The sequence below is a fragment of the Periplaneta americana genome, chromosome 8, assembly GCF_040183065.1.
Source record: "Periplaneta americana isolate PAMFEO1 chromosome 8, P.americana_PAMFEO1_priV1, whole genome shotgun sequence".
Lineage (NCBI taxonomy): Eukaryota > Metazoa > Arthropoda > Insecta > Blattodea > Blattidae > Periplaneta > Periplaneta americana.
The window spans coordinates 108,683,157-108,700,435 of NC_091124.1; the positions used below are offsets into that span (position 1 = coordinate 108,683,157).

A 17,279-nucleotide genomic window follows, 5' to 3' on the forward strand; every position below is an offset into this window, starting at 1 on the left:
CAGTGTTTAGTGTCATATCGACGAAGGTGCAGATACGCTAAACTGAATTAACCAGAATTTTATTAGCAAGACGAACACGTGTCCGCTTATTCTCTACCATTGTTGTTTACGCATCTGACAGATTAAAACCAGATGTTCGTATTTTACAGTATAATAAAATTTTATTATTGGTTTGCTAATGATAACGTGTACAAGTTATATGCCAGTCGAAGTATTCTTGATGCAGTTAGAATGAGTACCGGTAATTCAATAGAAATGATTTTGTCATTGTGAAGAAAGCTGATAACACAAACGGAGATAGATCTCTTACAGCAGAGAATATTGTTTCAAATATTTATAAAAGGCAATACTGAATCATTAGAGAACCTATTCTTTTGATAATAGCAATATCTACGCGCAAAATTTTTCAGTTACTTTCTTTGTTACTCTTTACTCTTCTAGATATCTAAAATACTGTATTTAAGCAAAATAAAATCGCGAAGTAAACCGAAATTTGTATCAATGTGTGAAATATTACGTCTGTAACAATGACATATACCTCCTCTATCGCAAAAGTTACGAATATGTATAAAAATGTTATCGAACATTCTTCGAAAAACATATTTATTGCATTTAGTTTTAGTTAAATTGTCAATCGCTTGGATATTGTGCACACTGGGCTGCAAAAGAAATACGAGTCGAAGTCGCTATCAATTTGAAATATTATCGTGTCACGAGAACTTCGCTGTTTGTATGAAATAAAAAAAAATGTACAAACACATCTGATCTGGCCTGAATTTTCTAAAGAGTTTTTATTCCATACAAGGAGAATGTGTAGGTAAATGTTTCAATTAGATTCAATTTTCAGTTCTCTACCTGTATTTCTAATAAAATTTTATATTTATATTTATAAAAAAATATATTTTTTTGTTAATACAGTATGAAACGTAACTGGCCGTATACAGGGTGAGTCAGGAGAGAAAGTACATGGTTTGAGGAGTGGTAATATTGGTGATTCTGAACAAAAAGAAAAGTTCTTTTTAATGTAGTAAAATAAAAGCATATGAATAATTTAAAATAAATTCATATGAAATAATAACGTGAACACGTTATAAAAGTCGTATTTACATGTTTAAGAAAAACTAATCCCAGGAAAAAAAGTTTCCACCTCGCCATGTTTGCTAAAGTTCTCGGAAAACTATATAATTTCGTATCGGCATTTCTTTTGCAGCGCAGTGTACACAGGATTGCAAAGATATCTGACCCAAATAATCGATAGTATTCGATAATTTGTTGGTGTAAGTGTGGCTTCCTTAGTTATAATTTCTATAAATAAATGGCGAAAATATGCTAATAGTCAGTCTTGCCAAAGGTACATAAATATATACTCATTATAGAATTCAATATTTTATCTCTCTCTGCTGATTGTGTTTAGCTGGAAACCACTGATATTTTCAATTATGAGAATAATTCATGCTTAATCTGTATCATCATTTTCCCCGCCATCTTTCCTAATCGCCCCAATAATGGTGTCACCTATTGAGAACTAGCGCAAGTTTTTAAAATTTGTCAATTTTTTTTATATCTTTGGTTCTGACTTTTCCCGTGTTTGGAAAGTTCGCTTACACGATCATAAAATCGTAGGTCAGATATCTTTAAACGTCAGTGTACATTCACTTCTACTATCTTTATGGCTGTCGAAAAAAGATCAATTTCTGTAGTCGACTGCAGCAAAGGTTGAATAATGTTGTATGTTACAATCTTTGCTGCAGTATACTATGCAACAGAGACTATATTATGATGCAGAGAGGTTTTGAGCGACTAGTAGAGGACCACAAAATTTGGTGTGAATTGTTTACAGGCAGAGTGATTCCCTATGTTATGTGGACATTAAGAAGAGTTTTTCTGTGTAAACTAAAATAATCATTGCCTGTCGCAGAAATCTTTGTGCGGAGAATGTAGAAACCATGCTTAGTTTATATTTTGACGATACTGATATGAAAATAATATGATGTAAGACAAGAGATAAAAAAGGCATACATAATACTTTTCAGTTGAATATTTATTTCATGAAATACCGGTACTCACCGAACTGACAACTTATTTCATTAAATACCCATGGAAATAATGGCCGGTTTAACACAGAAATCACCAATTTTATTTAACCAAAAGTACAGTTCCTATGAATCATTTAATGGTATATTAATTTTCTTATACAACCTTTTAATTTATTAAATTAGCTTCTCATCAACCAATGTTTTAGGGATTATTATTATTATTATTATTGTTATTATTATTATTATTATTATTATTATTATTATTCTGTTATTTTTAATTATAGTGAAATTAAAATAAAATATACCTTGAAGAAAAAGTTAGTATGAATGAATATGAGAAACAACTTTCTTTTAATATTACTTTACGAGTGAGCTATACCGAAGGTCTCTTTTCAAGTGACGATTCTGTGCATGATCCTGACTTCCATTTGTTAGCAGAAAAGGCCAAGGATGGTGAAGGCATTTAAGTTTGTTTAAAAATATATTATGAATTTATAGATGTAATTTCCGGTTCATATTTTTATACCAAAATGACTAATATGAATCCGTATTTTTTTTTTAGAACTTCATCTAAGGTGACCGATCACTTAAACACATAAAAGGAAGATAAACTAACTACTATTAAAATATAACTACAGAAGATTCGATAGCTAAATATAAATAAATAAAATATCCGAAGTTAAAGTGAATAAGTATCCCTGAAAACTAACCTCTCGAAGAAAGACATCCAGTATGTGAAAACTGTGAAACAAGAAAACGCAGACTGGTTGCTGGGCTCGAAAAATTGAAGTCAAACAGAACAAAAATACGAATAAAAGACAATATGTTAGCCATGTGTCTCAATAAGAGGATACCTGTGCAGGGAAAATCTGTCAAGCCTAAAGACTGTTCTAAATATGTGAGAAAATGCAGTTTATATTTTATTTTGGCAGGAAGTTTAGCAATTCATAAGAAATTCTGGAAATAAGGTGATAGCTTTTACGGAAGCAGAGATTGTACTTCAATTCATAGGCCTACTAGATACAAATGATAAACGAGGTACAAGAACAAATTGAGAGAGCCACCGGCGTGGCTCAGTCGGTCTGAAGTTGCGATCGGGCGCGGGTTCGATCCCCGCTTGGGCTGATTACCTGGTTGGGTTTTACGAAGTTTTCCCCAACCGTAAGGTGAATGCCAGGTAATCTATGGCGAATCCTCGGCCTCATGTCGCCAAATACCATCTCGCTATCACCAATCTCATCGACGCTAATTAACCTAGTAATTGATACAGCGTCGTTAAATAAGCAACTAAAAAAATTGAGAGGTATAAAGAAAAAACTTACAGTAAAATACTTTTACACAGAGATGTTATAAGATAGCAAATTTGTCAGGTCTTCTTTCTTTCAACCTATGATATGTCTGAAACATTCATTGAGGAGTGCTCTATAAAAGAGAGGAACATATTATTTCCTTAAACGATAGAAAACGGCAAAAGCCAAGCGTGGCCAGATCAGGAGAAGGGAAGAGGAAAATTATATGTCATATCAACAGTTTTCTACAATCCCATGATGTGAGATAAGATTTAAAGGACGATTATAATGTGTAGTGCAGCAAAATTTGAAGACAGAATAGATCCAGAGAAAGAATGGCTTTTGCAGACGGAATTTTAATATGGAATTTAATTTGTCCTTCCATATAACTAGAAATTACTGGTGTCATACGTGCTACAAAATTTCTCACATGAGTGATATGGAGAAAGAGTTGAATAGGAGAGTTCAATAAATCCATATTTAAAGAAAAACTTTGGCCATGTGTAGGAAAGATACCATTATGGCTGAAACTGAATCTGAGAAATATCACTTAGCTGAGTTTGATCTGTAGGTCGTCTGATACTGCCAAAAAACGAAGCCCTATTGGCAGTTTACAACCTATTACAGTTTTAAAACAACTTAAGCTTATATACATGCTACATGTGGCACGAAAGTACTGTCAAATGTGAATCTGCAGACAGTACTTCATGTGTCTTCAACTCTTTCAGAAAAATGCAGATGGTAGGGAGTGGAATCCCTTCTCCGACACCTGCGGTCAAAACAGAATTGTCAATCATATATGCAATGTTTCTCTATGCAGTCCTACATATTGATATACCTATGATTAATCATACTCGTATATGTTTTTTTGAACCAGGGCACTCTCAAAATGGAGTTTCACTCCGTCCATTCTTTCAAAGGAAAGAAGATAAAAGTAGCCTATTCATCGAGATGGTTTACGACAATGGTGTCATTGGAATCGAATAGAAAGATATGTTCAATTATCAGGTCTTTTTTATATTAGTGAACCAATATTATAAATTACAAGAATTACAATTCTTTTGCACTAATATCGCAATTTTCGTTTTTCCTTAATAAATTACATTTAATAATAAGAAGCACAATCTGTATTACTAGTCTCAAATTTCTGTAAGTAGGCCTACATAACTTAAAAGGAGCTAACTAATTTCCCCACCCCATTTACCTTTCCCATTCACATTAGTACAATATTATTAGACAACAATATTTATAAAACAAATTATGTTGGATCATGCTGCCCAAATGATTGATTGTGAATATGATTATACAATATAACAATCGTTACCAAAGGGCATAAAAAAAACTAACATTTCTCCACGAACAGTTAGTAAACTGAAAATCACTATTTCAGCAATTTACTGACTATTGTCGCCGTTGTATTACTCATATAAGGGGCGATGATATTATAATGTTGTTGCAGTTTTTGTCTACATTTGTTTCTTTCATTTTGTTGGTCGTTTATTACCGTACGGATATAGCCTACGCACTTGCAAGTATCACTTGAAATGTCGTGTTGCTTGTTCCATTCACTTCCATGTGCAGTAGCACTTTACGTACAGTATTTAAGTTTGCCGAAGGGTTTAGTTGTGTCATCCGTTCATTCATCCATAACCAAATGTTGTTTATTTTCGGACATGATATTAAATGATGATGTATAGTATCTAACTGACCACAGGCTTTGCAGATTGGTGATGCTGTTTTGCTGTATTGGAATTTTTTAATTAAGTCTCCAGTGTTTCATTTACCACCGCGTACAAAAATTGCCTTCCAATCTGTGGGAATGTCAGGAATTTTAAACGTTTTCCAGATTTGGTCCCATTTCAGATTTGGATATTTCGCCATAATACGTATATTCATACCAGAACAATGGAAGGAGTCCATAATTGTACCTGTTTTTAAAAAGGGGGACAAAACCAACTGTGGTAACTTTCGAGGAATATCACTTTTGTTGACGTCGTACAAAATTTTGTCGAATGTCCTCTTGAGAAGATTAACTCCGTACGTAGATGAAATTATTGGGGATCATCAGTGCGGTTTTCGGCGTAATAGATCGACTATTGATCAGATTTTTTGTATTCGACAGATAATGGAAAAAATGGGAGTATAAGGGTACAGTACATCAGTTATTCATAGATTTCAAAAAGGCATATGACTCGGTTAAGAGGGAAGTATTATATGATATTCTTATTGAATTTGGTATTCCCAAGAAACTAGTTCCATTAATTAAAATGTGTCTCAGTGAAACATACAGCAGAGTCCGTATAGGTCAGTTTCTATCTGATGCTTTTCCAATTCACTGCGGGCTAAAGCAGGGAGATGCACTATCACCTTTACTTTTTAACTTTGCTCTAGAATATGCCATTAGGAAAGTTCAGGATAACAGGCAGGGTTTGGAATTGAACGGGTTACATCAGCTTCTTGTCTATGCAGATGACGTGAATATGTTAGGAGAAACTACACAAACGATTAGGGAAAATACGGAAATTTTACTTGAAGCAAGTAAAGCGATCGGTTTGGAAGTAAATCCCGAAAAGACAAAGTATATTATTATGTCTCGTGACCAGAATATTGTCCGAAATGGAAATATAAATATTGGAGATTTCTCCTTCGAAGGGATGGAAAAATTCAAATATCTTGGAGCAACAGTAACAAATATAAATGATACTCGGGAGGAAATTAAACGCAGAATAAATATGGGAAATGCCTGTTATTATTCGGTTGAGAAGCTCTTATCATTCAGTCTGCTGTCCAAAAATCTGAAAGTTAGAATTTGTAAAACAATTATATTACCGGTTCTTTTGTATGGTTGTGAAACTTGGACTCTCACTCTGAGAGAGGAACATAGGTTAAGGGTGTTTGAGAATAAGGTGCTTAGGAAAATATTTGGGGCTAAGAGGGATGAAGTTACAGGAGAATGGAGAAAGTTACACAACGCAGAACTGCACGCATTGTATTCTTCACCTGACATAATTAGGAACATTAAATCCAGACGTTTGAGATGGGCAGGGCATGTAGCACGTATGGGCGAATCCAGAAATGCATATACTGTAGAGTGTTAGTTGGGAGACCGGAGGGAAAAAGACCTTTAGGGATGCCGAGACGTAGATGGGAGGATAATATTAAAATGGATTTGAGGGAGGTGGGATATGATGGTGGAGACTGGATTAATCTTGCACAGGATAGGGACCGATGGCGGGCTTATGTGAGGGCGGCAATGAACCTTCGGGTTCCTTAAAAGCCATTTGTATGTAAGTAAGTAAGTAAGTAATAAGCATATTCCTTTCAGTGGATTCCAGCAGTTTTATGATATATTAATTTTGAATTCAGGATTTCCTGTGTGGTAGGATAGTATTAGGAGAGAAAATGGTGTTAAATGTTTTTTTAAGAGACACAGTTGGATAGGTAAGGGATGAATATGTTGAACATAAGTTTTCCAAAACTCTATCTCTGATTGACTACTGATGTCGTGAAGTGCGAGAAGGATGTGTCGTATTAGTAATGCATTACATTTCAATTGGACATTGATCAGGTTCAATCCTCCTTTGTCTGTTGATTGACGTAGTTGATTTCTGTGTACCCTGAACATGTATCCTCTCCAAATATAGTATCCAATTGTTAGCTCTATCTGCTGGGAAAATCTTTCCGGGTGCGGAAGAATCTTTGCGCTGTACCACACTTTAGAAAGGGCGAAGATATTCACGTGCCATATCTTCTGAATAATGTTCAGGTTACGACTCAACTGTTTCATTATTACACCTCGTACATTGTTTACTATTTCCGTCCAGTTGGAATTGATCATATCTTTAATCCCAACAATTTAATTCTTTGTTTTAGTAAAATGTTGAGAATGTTGGCATTGTTAGGCCATGTTCCTAGCGGCAGTAACGATGATTTATTATAATTAACTTTTGCAATGGAAGAACGTTCAAATAGTGAAATAATTTTAGGAAGATGATTGCTGCATTCTACATTCCTGAATATCACTGTGACATCATTTGTCTATGCTGTGATGGCTTTTATTTCCATGGGGTTAGGGAGAACGGTAAGGTTTGTATGCACCAGTCTCATAAAGGGGTCCGGACATAGAACAAACAGGATCATTGAAAGAGGACAACCTTGACGGACAGATTGATCTATTTTGATAGGCTGGGATAAGAAACCATTAATTTGTATTCTGGATTGTGCTCTATGGTATGATGATTGGATTACTTTAACCAAACAAGGATGGAAGCCATAAGAGTGTAACACTGCCCATAGATATCGGTGCATATATTATCGAATGCTTTCTGTAAATCTAATGACAAAATAGCCGCTGTCTCCTCCGAATGTATACCATAATGCAGTATGATATTCCTGATGAGCTGAATGTTCTGAATGATGGATCTCCCAGGTACCGCGCATGTTTGCCCTTCCTGTATTAAGTGATTCACGCTTCTTTTTATGCGAAAAGCCAGTATTTTCATCAGGATCTTCTTATCTGTGTTTAACAGTGTTATAGGTCGGAAATCTGACATTCTTTTCGCCGTCGTTGTTTTAGAAATTAAAATTATTATGCCTTCGTTAAAGAAATGACATAGCGGATTTTCTCGAAGGATCATATTAAACATTAACAGAAGAGGTTGTTTCAGGAGTATTCAAAATATTTTATTAAAGTTGTAGTCCAATCCATCCGGTCCTGGTGCTGAATGTCCGCTATATTCATTAATGGCAGCTTCCAGTTCAAGTTCAGGGATTTCCCTCGTCATTGCTTTAGCTGCATTCTCATCTAGTTTTGGTGTAATTTGTGATAGAAGTTCGTGTTGTGCCTGTAAATCATTGTCCTTGTGTTTGCAGAGACCGCGCAAATAGCTTCTGTAAGACATTGGGGAGTTGTATGGGCGATCTGATTGTTGGGCAACAGAATATTTGAAATAAAACGAGTTTGTTTCTCTTTGGCAATATGAAAAAATGTTTTTTTTTTTTTTTCCACCAAAATGATTGTATCTGCATGAAACTCTACCCGGTCGAAGTGGTGCTGTCGAGTACCCAACACGGTCCCCAGACCTAACGCCTCTTGATTCATACCTGTGGGGGGACTCTAAAGGATGCTGTTTTTCGAAAAAAAAAAAAAAAAAAAAAAAAAAAAAAAAAGAGCTAAACTGAATGTACTACGAGAACAAATCGAAATTTAATGTCATGTGCAGCTATCACACTGGACACGTTACAGAACGTAGTTCGTGGAGCAGTTCGGCAGCATCGACAGTATTTGGCTACTGCTCGTGGCCACTTCGAACACCTACTTTAAACTACAATTTCCCCAAAACCGATAATTTTATCTCAATTTGTTCTAAACTTATTGATGAACAAACAGTGTATAAATCTTTTTTGGGAAACTCTGTATATCATTACGGTAAATCCAGAGTGAATAGAGGACTGAGCACAAATGCGCAATACGGTAGGATTAAAAGAGATACTTACTCACAGGAAACTTGATATAATATTGTCGAAACATTTTTATTACGGAATTACGTATTTGAGTAAGCCACGGCAATCTATAGTCCTATTTAAACTTTATTTAGTCCACATAAAGTGGTAATTTTATACTACATTTTAAATTCTTTTTGTCCGAAGAAAATAAACGATTTATCCTTTTACTACTAATAAAACTGTAACATGAATATTCCTGGTAACAAGTGCAGCACATCGCACGGGTATGGATAGTATTAAAATAAAACTCTACGACAGCTGCCCAAACTTACATCCATTAACCTAGAAACCCTGTGTTTTTTTACATTGTCAACTATGTAACTTTCTCTCGAGTGGACACACCTCAACACACACAAACACACACATAAACGTGTATGTGTATATATATATATATATATATATATATATATATATATATATATATATACACATATATGTGTGTCTTGTGTGTGTGCACACACACACCTCAACACACACACAAACACACATAAACGTGTGTATATACTACATACGTACATAAATACATGCAATGGAAGGAAAAAAAAGCATTGTACGGATATAAAAACCCGATTGAATGATATTTTTGCCATTTTGCTAATGTAGTAGTATGTGTATATATGTAAGCCCACTGAGAATAACAGTGTATTATAAAATAATTATAATATGTCTCTCAAAATATTGTTGTTACTGTATGTCCGAAAATGTGTTACTGCGAAATTATATGAGCATAATCGTGTTGCCAATATAGTATTTTGAGCTTACTGGAAAGATCATTCTCTTAATTTATAAAATGAATATCTCTTAAAATATTATTTTTTAGGTCCATAAGTGACATATCTCTATTTTGTATATAAAAATTACATAAAATAAAAAATAACTATATTTTATAAATTTGTGAAATGTCATTTTTTCAAATAGATAACATTAAAAAAACCCTGTGTGACGTAAGTGGGTGTACAGTGGACAAGGAGTGAAATATCCTCCAATGTAAATTAATATACAATATATATTATATATGCTTTATATATACTTATACTAATTGATTGTTTGGTACGACTGACAAACAAGTATAGTTTATATTATTATGTTGTACCGAAGTACACATGATATTTCCGGGCAGGAATTCTGCATTACCATATGATGAAGGATGGAAAGAACAGAGAAAAACTCTCTGGCACCAGGACTCGAACCTGGGTTTTCAGCTCTACGTGCTGACGTTTTATTCACTAAGCCACACCGGAATCCAGTTCCGATGCCGGATCGAATCCTTCTCAGTTTAAGCTCTACTTCTCAGATTCCCTTTCGTGTCTACCCTCATGTACTGTGTCACAGAATATGTGACAGTGGCACAATGTCCAACGCACTATGTACAGAAGTGCACTCATTACGAGTGACTAAGTGGCCGGGTTGCGATGGGATGAGCGCCGTCTTGAATCACTAGTCATAATTTTTGGTAAGTTCTTGTAGCTGGACCGCTGCTCGTTTAAGGTCATGTTTCGAAGTTGAGAGGATGACTTTGATCGTTAGCAAATAAAACTGTGTTTAAACATTTTGCGCTTATCTAAAATTTCTACCTAACTGTTTTTGCTATTGATTTACAGCAGCTTTAATAATAATAATAATAATAATAATAATAATAATAATAATAATAATAATAATAATAATAATAATAGAGACATTGGACTTCCCTGACGCACTCCTTGATTTTTTATTTCACTTTTTTCATTAGGACTTTTAATGCATATGGATGTACTGTCGTAAATTTCATGTGTAACTTTTATTAGATGTGTGGGATAATCTTTATCATTCACAAATTCCCATAACTTATGTCTAAGAACTTTATCAAAAGCTTTAACATAGCCAAAACTAAAATATGAGTTTGCAAGTTGAATTCGATTTCTTTTATCAATGACCTATTCTAAATAAAAACATAACCAGAGGAGGATTTTCCTTTCCTAAAACCGTGTTGCCCCTCAATCAATAATGCTTCTGAAATTGCTCGTACTCTTCTTGCAATTTATATTTGCATAAATTTTGTAAGGGTCGTTAAGGAGACTATACTTATCCCTCTATAAATGCTTCAAACATTTCTGTCCCGTTAAAAAAAAATAGGGCAAACTTGTGCGCCTTTCTATTTTCCTGGTACTCATAAGCTGAGTAGATAAAATATGAAAACAAAATACATTTCCACAAGTTAACTGAAATTAGTACAAAACTTCATTATATCCTATTATAATAAATTACAACAAACCAGTGCAGACAAGATGTAGGTGGAATAATAAGAGAACATGTGGCGTCTTTCAAATATCTAGGAATAGGTGTGACTAGCATCAAAATTATTAACATTACATCTCAGATACATGTCTGGATATAGCGTGGAAAATTAAATATTCAACAACGGGCAGCAATGTTAAAACATAAAATATTTTATGAAGGACAATAATGACGTGAGGACCGAAACTCGCTCTGAGTGAACAAAAACACAAAACGGAAAGCAAGAAAAATGAAAATAAACACACAAAGGATAAAATACAGAAACAAAGAAAGAGTAGACAGAAATATAAATCAGAATATATGTGAAGAATGTAAGATTAAGTAGGCGTACAAAAAAATGGAATGAATAAGACAGCAGTGGATAAAGGGAATAGGCCTGCCAGCAGAGTAATGAGAAATGTTGGAGATAAGAATGGGAAAATCGTAAACTAGAGCGAATAATAACAGAATAAGTAGAAATGTAGATAAAGAAAATACATCAATAAATTGTAAACTAAAACGATTAGTAATAAAATAGCTAGAAATGTAGTGAAATACAGCCAATGCTAACAGAATAAATGAAAAGTAGATGACAAGAATATTAAAGGCGTACATTACAATAAATATTAATAGGACGAGTAGAAATGGATGCAATAATAGCGCATTAGAGAGAATACTAATGGAATTATTAGGCATGTAGGAGATGAGAATGGAACAATCGTACACTAAATCGAATAATAATGAAATAATTAGAAATGTGGGAGGAGCGAATGCAGAAACCATACACTGCAGCGAATTCTAAACGAATAACAACTATATAGGACACAAGAACGGACCAATCGTAGATATACTGACGGAACAATTAGAGCTGTAGGAGAAAAGAATGAAATAATCGTACACTATAACTAATACTAACAGAATAATTAGGAGAATGTTGGAGAACGAAGAAGGTCTATGAAAGTATGCATAGGAAGTTAGGGATCATCATCATGCGATACGCCACTTTCTTGGCTGCTTAAAGAAACATAAATATAGGCTATATAAAAATTCACGGAGAAGGAGACGAAGAAGCATAATAAGGTATATTTTTTAACATGCATAGGTTATACAAACTGTTTGGAACACACACATTCGATTAACATTCCTTAGTTCCATTGTGTGAAGCTTCAAGAATTTAGATGGCAGTGTGACATAAATAGATAATTGCAGGCCGCAGATTTAAAATAGAAATTACTGATACTTACCGCAATCTAAACGCCAAGATTCGTATGTCCAATCCGCTACATATTTTATTCCTGTAATGCACACTCCACACAGATGCACTTCATTCGAGAGGAAGCCACTTGTCACATCCACCTAATCCACTATTGCAACTGCAGTATTTGGACTTTTTGCCTTCTCACTAACACGCATTTGATTACACACCCACATCTGTCACAGTTTCGAATCTTCCTTCCTGCACTGGTCACTACACAACGATAGTTTCAGTTGGATTCGGTTTCACGAGCACTGCATCAAATTTCACACGTGTCGACAACTTCCAACATCTGCACAATATGGTTTTCTGCTGTTGTTAAATGAAAGGTCATGTGCTATTTATATAACTAATATCGTATTTTGCATATAATATTCCAACTGCGTACTATTCAAGTGCTCCATCTACTCTGAGCTGACGACTTCACACTAGTTCGACCAAGGTTCTATTCCCGGCAAATCTTGTGACATTTATGCTAGAATGAGTGCGGGGCAGTTTTCTTAGAATATTTTTATTTCCCTTTCCATCAACATTTATTATGTATTCATTACCATTCATCTGTTCTAAAAAATATTTATGGAGATTAAAATTGTTGTTAAATAAAAACGTACAAGTAAAACTGTAAACAAAGACGGTATATAAAAAAATATACCTAAATCTCAAAATAATAAAACAAATTTCGTAAAACATTAGAAAACATTACATAATTAATCTAATGATACATCCTCACTCATTCATGAATCCGTTTAATTAGCTTCAAGCTTGAGTTCTGTATTTGTTTAGTTTTACTTGTACGTCTTTGTTTATCGACACGTTTAATCTACTTATATATTGCAATCTAAATACCAGTAACCAGTCAAAATTTTGATCACATTACATGAATGAATGTTTGATAGTTATGAATGTATTTTATCACAATCCTCACAAGAGTGACTGACGAAGCAGCGGGAAGAAGTCTGATGGTGTAAAATACGTTGTTATAATAATAATAATAATAATAATAATAATAATAATAATAATAATAATAATAATAATCCTTGTTCGACAGCCTATGAAAAATCTACGCCGAACAGCCGGCTCCTTGTCCCAAATCCACATGCCCCAGTAGAGGGATAAAGAAGGTAGATAGTACGATGATCTCCAGCCGTTACAGCTGGTTCTCGTAATTAATTTTCTGTACTTATCGTAGCTAACCAAGTTCATCACGATTCTCGGTGAGGACCGATCCCATAAATGAATACCTCATACTTGCTCATAATTCTCACAGGAGTGAGCATGGAACTGGCGAGAGGCCGACTAATTGCAAAGGATTGCTGATGATGGTGATGACGACGATCAAGACGTCAGTGATGATGATGATGATGGCAAAAAATTCAACTTATAAAGTGAAAAAAAATTGAGAACATCTTTGCTATTGTTAAGTTGGAAAACTAAAAGAAATAAAGACAAATTTTTAAGGCAACAACAATCTCAAGAAATTAATAAGCTTCTCACTGACTATGATTATGCGAGCAGTGGCACAGCAGGTGATAGCTAAGTTTAGAATGATGACTGATTGTACGAGCGGTGGTAGAGCAGGTGATAGCTATGTTTAGGATGATGACTGATTGTGCGAGCGGTGGTAGAACAGGTGATAGCTATGTGTAGGATGATGACTGATTGTGCGAGCGGTGGTAGAACAGGTGATAGCTATGTTTAGGTTGATGACTGATTGTGCGAGCGGTGGTAGAACAGGTGATAGCTATGTTTAGGATGATGACTGATTGTGCGAGCGGTGGTAGAACAGGTGATAGCTATGTTTAGGATGATGACTGATTGTGCGTGCGGTGGTAGAAAAGGTGATAGCTATGTTTAGGATGATGACTGATTGTGCGAGCGGTGGTAGAACAGGTGATAGCTATGTTTAGGATGATGACTGATTGTACGAGCGGTGGTAGAGCAGGTGATAGCTATGTTTAGGATGATGACTGATTGTACGAGCGGTGGTAGAGCAGGTGATAGCTATGTTTAGGTTGATGACTGATTGTACGAGCGGTGGTAGAGCAGGTGACAGCTATGTTTAGAATGATGACTGATTGTGCGAGCGGTGGTAGAACAGGTGATAGCTATGTTTAGGATGATGACTGATTGTACGAGCGGTGGTAGAGCAGGTGATAGCTATGTTTAGGATGATGACTGATTGTACGAGCGGTGGTAGAGCAGGTGATAGCTATGTTTAGGTTGATGACTGATTGTACGAGCGGTGGTAGAGCAGGTGACAGCTATGTTTAGAATGATGACTGATTGTGCGAGCGGTGGTACAGCAGGTGATAGCTATGTTTAGGATGATGATTGATTCTACGAGTGGTGGTAGAGCAGGTGACAGCTATGTTTAGAATGATGACTGATTATGTGAGCGGTGGTAGAGCAGGTGATAGCTATGTTTAGGATGATGACTGATTATGCAAGAGGTGGTAGACCGGGTGATAGCTATGTTTAGGATGATGATTGATTGTACGAGCGGTGGTAGAACAGGTGATAGCTATGTTTAGGGTGATGACTGATTTGATAACTGAAAATTATTAATTACAGAGAGAATATGTTAAATATGAGAGTCAGCAAGGTCAGTTTAAATCTGTGACGTCTACGAATTCTAAATTCTAACATTCATAAGAAAATATAAGGCGTTTGGTCTAAATCTGACGTAAATTAAGTCTATAACACAACTTCAGATTTTATTAAGACTGCCGAAATAGTAATGTGAAAAGAAAACAAGAAAAATTATATTAAAAGTATATCATTATTTAGACGCTTATTCACTGACAACCACAAAGTAAGACAGATCTTCGAACGTTATACGATCACTCACTCGTAAGTTCACAAACGCGAAGTAAACAATGATCTCGAGGCAGCCTAAGGCTGCTCAGTGCAGACTGATGCTCCGCCTCGCCGCCGCTACACTGTCTGTGTTCAATAGTGCTCGGGAAGGGGAGGGTCCCTAGTTTTGCCAAAAAGCATGCACTACCATGACGAGTTTAAGCTCTACTCGCCGCCAAGTTGCGATGCCAGGCGTTGTCGTGTTCCCCTTGCCTCGCCAAGATGAACCGTTGTTATCTCCGTCCTTTCCATACACACTCTCCGTCTACAACTCAGTTTCTGTTTCTTTCTTTTCTGCTTTCCAACTTGACTGTGAGTTCGATTTTCTCTCTTTTCTCGTGTCCAACTTTATTGCGTTGTCCCTCTTTTTGCTACGAGTTCAATTCCCTCCGGACTGCTTGCTCCATGTTGGATTAAGAACCGGAAACATGGCAGTCACTGAAATACAATTCATGAAATCTTATCCTTAAACCCTTACGATGAAAGAGTAATGGAACGGAGAAAAATTCTCTCCGGCGCCGGGATTTCATCGTATGATGACGCAGAATATCTGCATGGAAATATCATATGTACTTCGGTACATTATAATAATATACTTAAACCCTTAACTTCTACGCAGCTCCATTACTTTCTATGTTAGTGACAAGCAAGTATTAAAGAGGAAACCGAGCGTTGAACTCCTTATGTCATGCATTCTTCTAAAATTTAATGACATTCTTAAGATGTCTTTCCTGCGGTCTGCTTTTCATTATATCCGATTTTTTTAACTTAAAACATGGACGGAGGCGATGGATTTTAAATGCTTAGCATACTTTCGGAAAGGAAGTAAAGCCGAGTTTTCTGTGTCATAGATTAAACACGTAGATGAATGTTTTCTGTAAGAGGACATATCCACAAATATTAGGGATTACACAGAATATCTTTGCTCCGTCTCAAGACAAAGTAGGTAATTACACCGCCTTTCAGAATATCCGGCTCTTCTTTGTTCTTTTGTTTACCATTTTTGATGATCGATTGCCTAATACTCGGGACAACTAGTTTTTCCATTTGCTGCTATATCCTAGTAATTATTCTGTGAATATTATGTTCTATATTCATTTTAATTTTGCTAATAATTTGTAGCCTATGCTGTTCTCAGGATCCATGTTTCTATTATTGCAGTTAGTATAAATCGGTGTCTTTAAAACAAATTCTCACTATATGTGAAGAGAGGTTTGAATAACCATCACTCAGTAAAATTAAAAAAAAAAAAATCATTTTCTGCTATTTCATGTAATTGTATACAGTTTAGTGTATCGTAAACTTTTTTTTATATTTATATCTAACGGTACCTATAATTAGGGGAGAGTCGGGTAGTATCGGACATCGGGTAATATCGGACAGTGAGTTTCTTTCATCTACCACACGATGATAGTACCTGATTGACATGGTTACGTTTCTGTGATGTCGCATAGAGAAACGTAACCACGTCATTCAGGTACTACCATATGGTGGTAGGTGAAAGAAACGCACTGTCCGATACTACCCGATGTCCGATACTACCCGACTCTCCCCTAAGCTTATCTTCTGTATACAAAATCTCGAATTCTAAATCATAATTCTCTTTCTGGATTGCTGTATTTACAAAAATTAATCCATATATTTACTAAATTGTTTCATGTAAAATGCATTTGCTACTTGTTCCAAGTTGTAGACAGCGCGATGTATTTGGTCAACGGAGTAAAGCATAGTATCTAAGCTTTGTTCGTTATTGATCATTATCCCCTCATCTGATCCTTATCTCCAGTGTTGAATCAGTTCGTTAATATGAATAATGAACAAATTGGCGAAGGGTGCAACCTTGTCTAACGCCTATATTTATTTGTTTCCACTGAAAATTCTTGTTTCCAATTTTTACATATATTTGATTGTTTTAATACATTTTGTAAATGACAGTATGGTTAATTACTTGTTCTGGGACGTTATCTTGTCTTAAAATTGTAAATAATTTGTTACGGTTGACCATATCAAATGCTTTGCTGTACTCAATGAATGCCAGAAATGTAAGGATATTAAATTCTCCGTGTTTTTCTATGAGAAGCTTGA

The 17,279-nt window shown here is 35.3% G+C and overlaps 1 protein-coding gene across 5 annotated transcripts in view; it reads right to left on the minus strand.

Moving 5' to 3' along the window:
• FMRFaR (FMRFamide Receptor) overlaps window positions 1-17,279 on the minus strand; it is a 1,501,661-nt gene that overhangs the window by 366,297 nt on the left and 1,118,085 nt on the right. For 2 of the 5 annotated variants that reach the window (XM_069833400.1, XM_069833397.1), the window contains exons 1-2: window positions 15,187-15,263; window positions 12,328-12,901 (exon numbers count right to left, since the gene is read on the minus strand). The exons of 2 other annotated variants lie outside the window; for them this stretch is intronic. The gene's annotated coding sequence lies outside the window, so the exon portion shown is untranslated. Of the gene's footprint in view, window positions 1-12,327; window positions 12,902-15,186; window positions 15,270-17,279 lie in introns of those variants that run through there. One more of the 5 variants, XM_069833398.1, reaches the window with a different exon arrangement.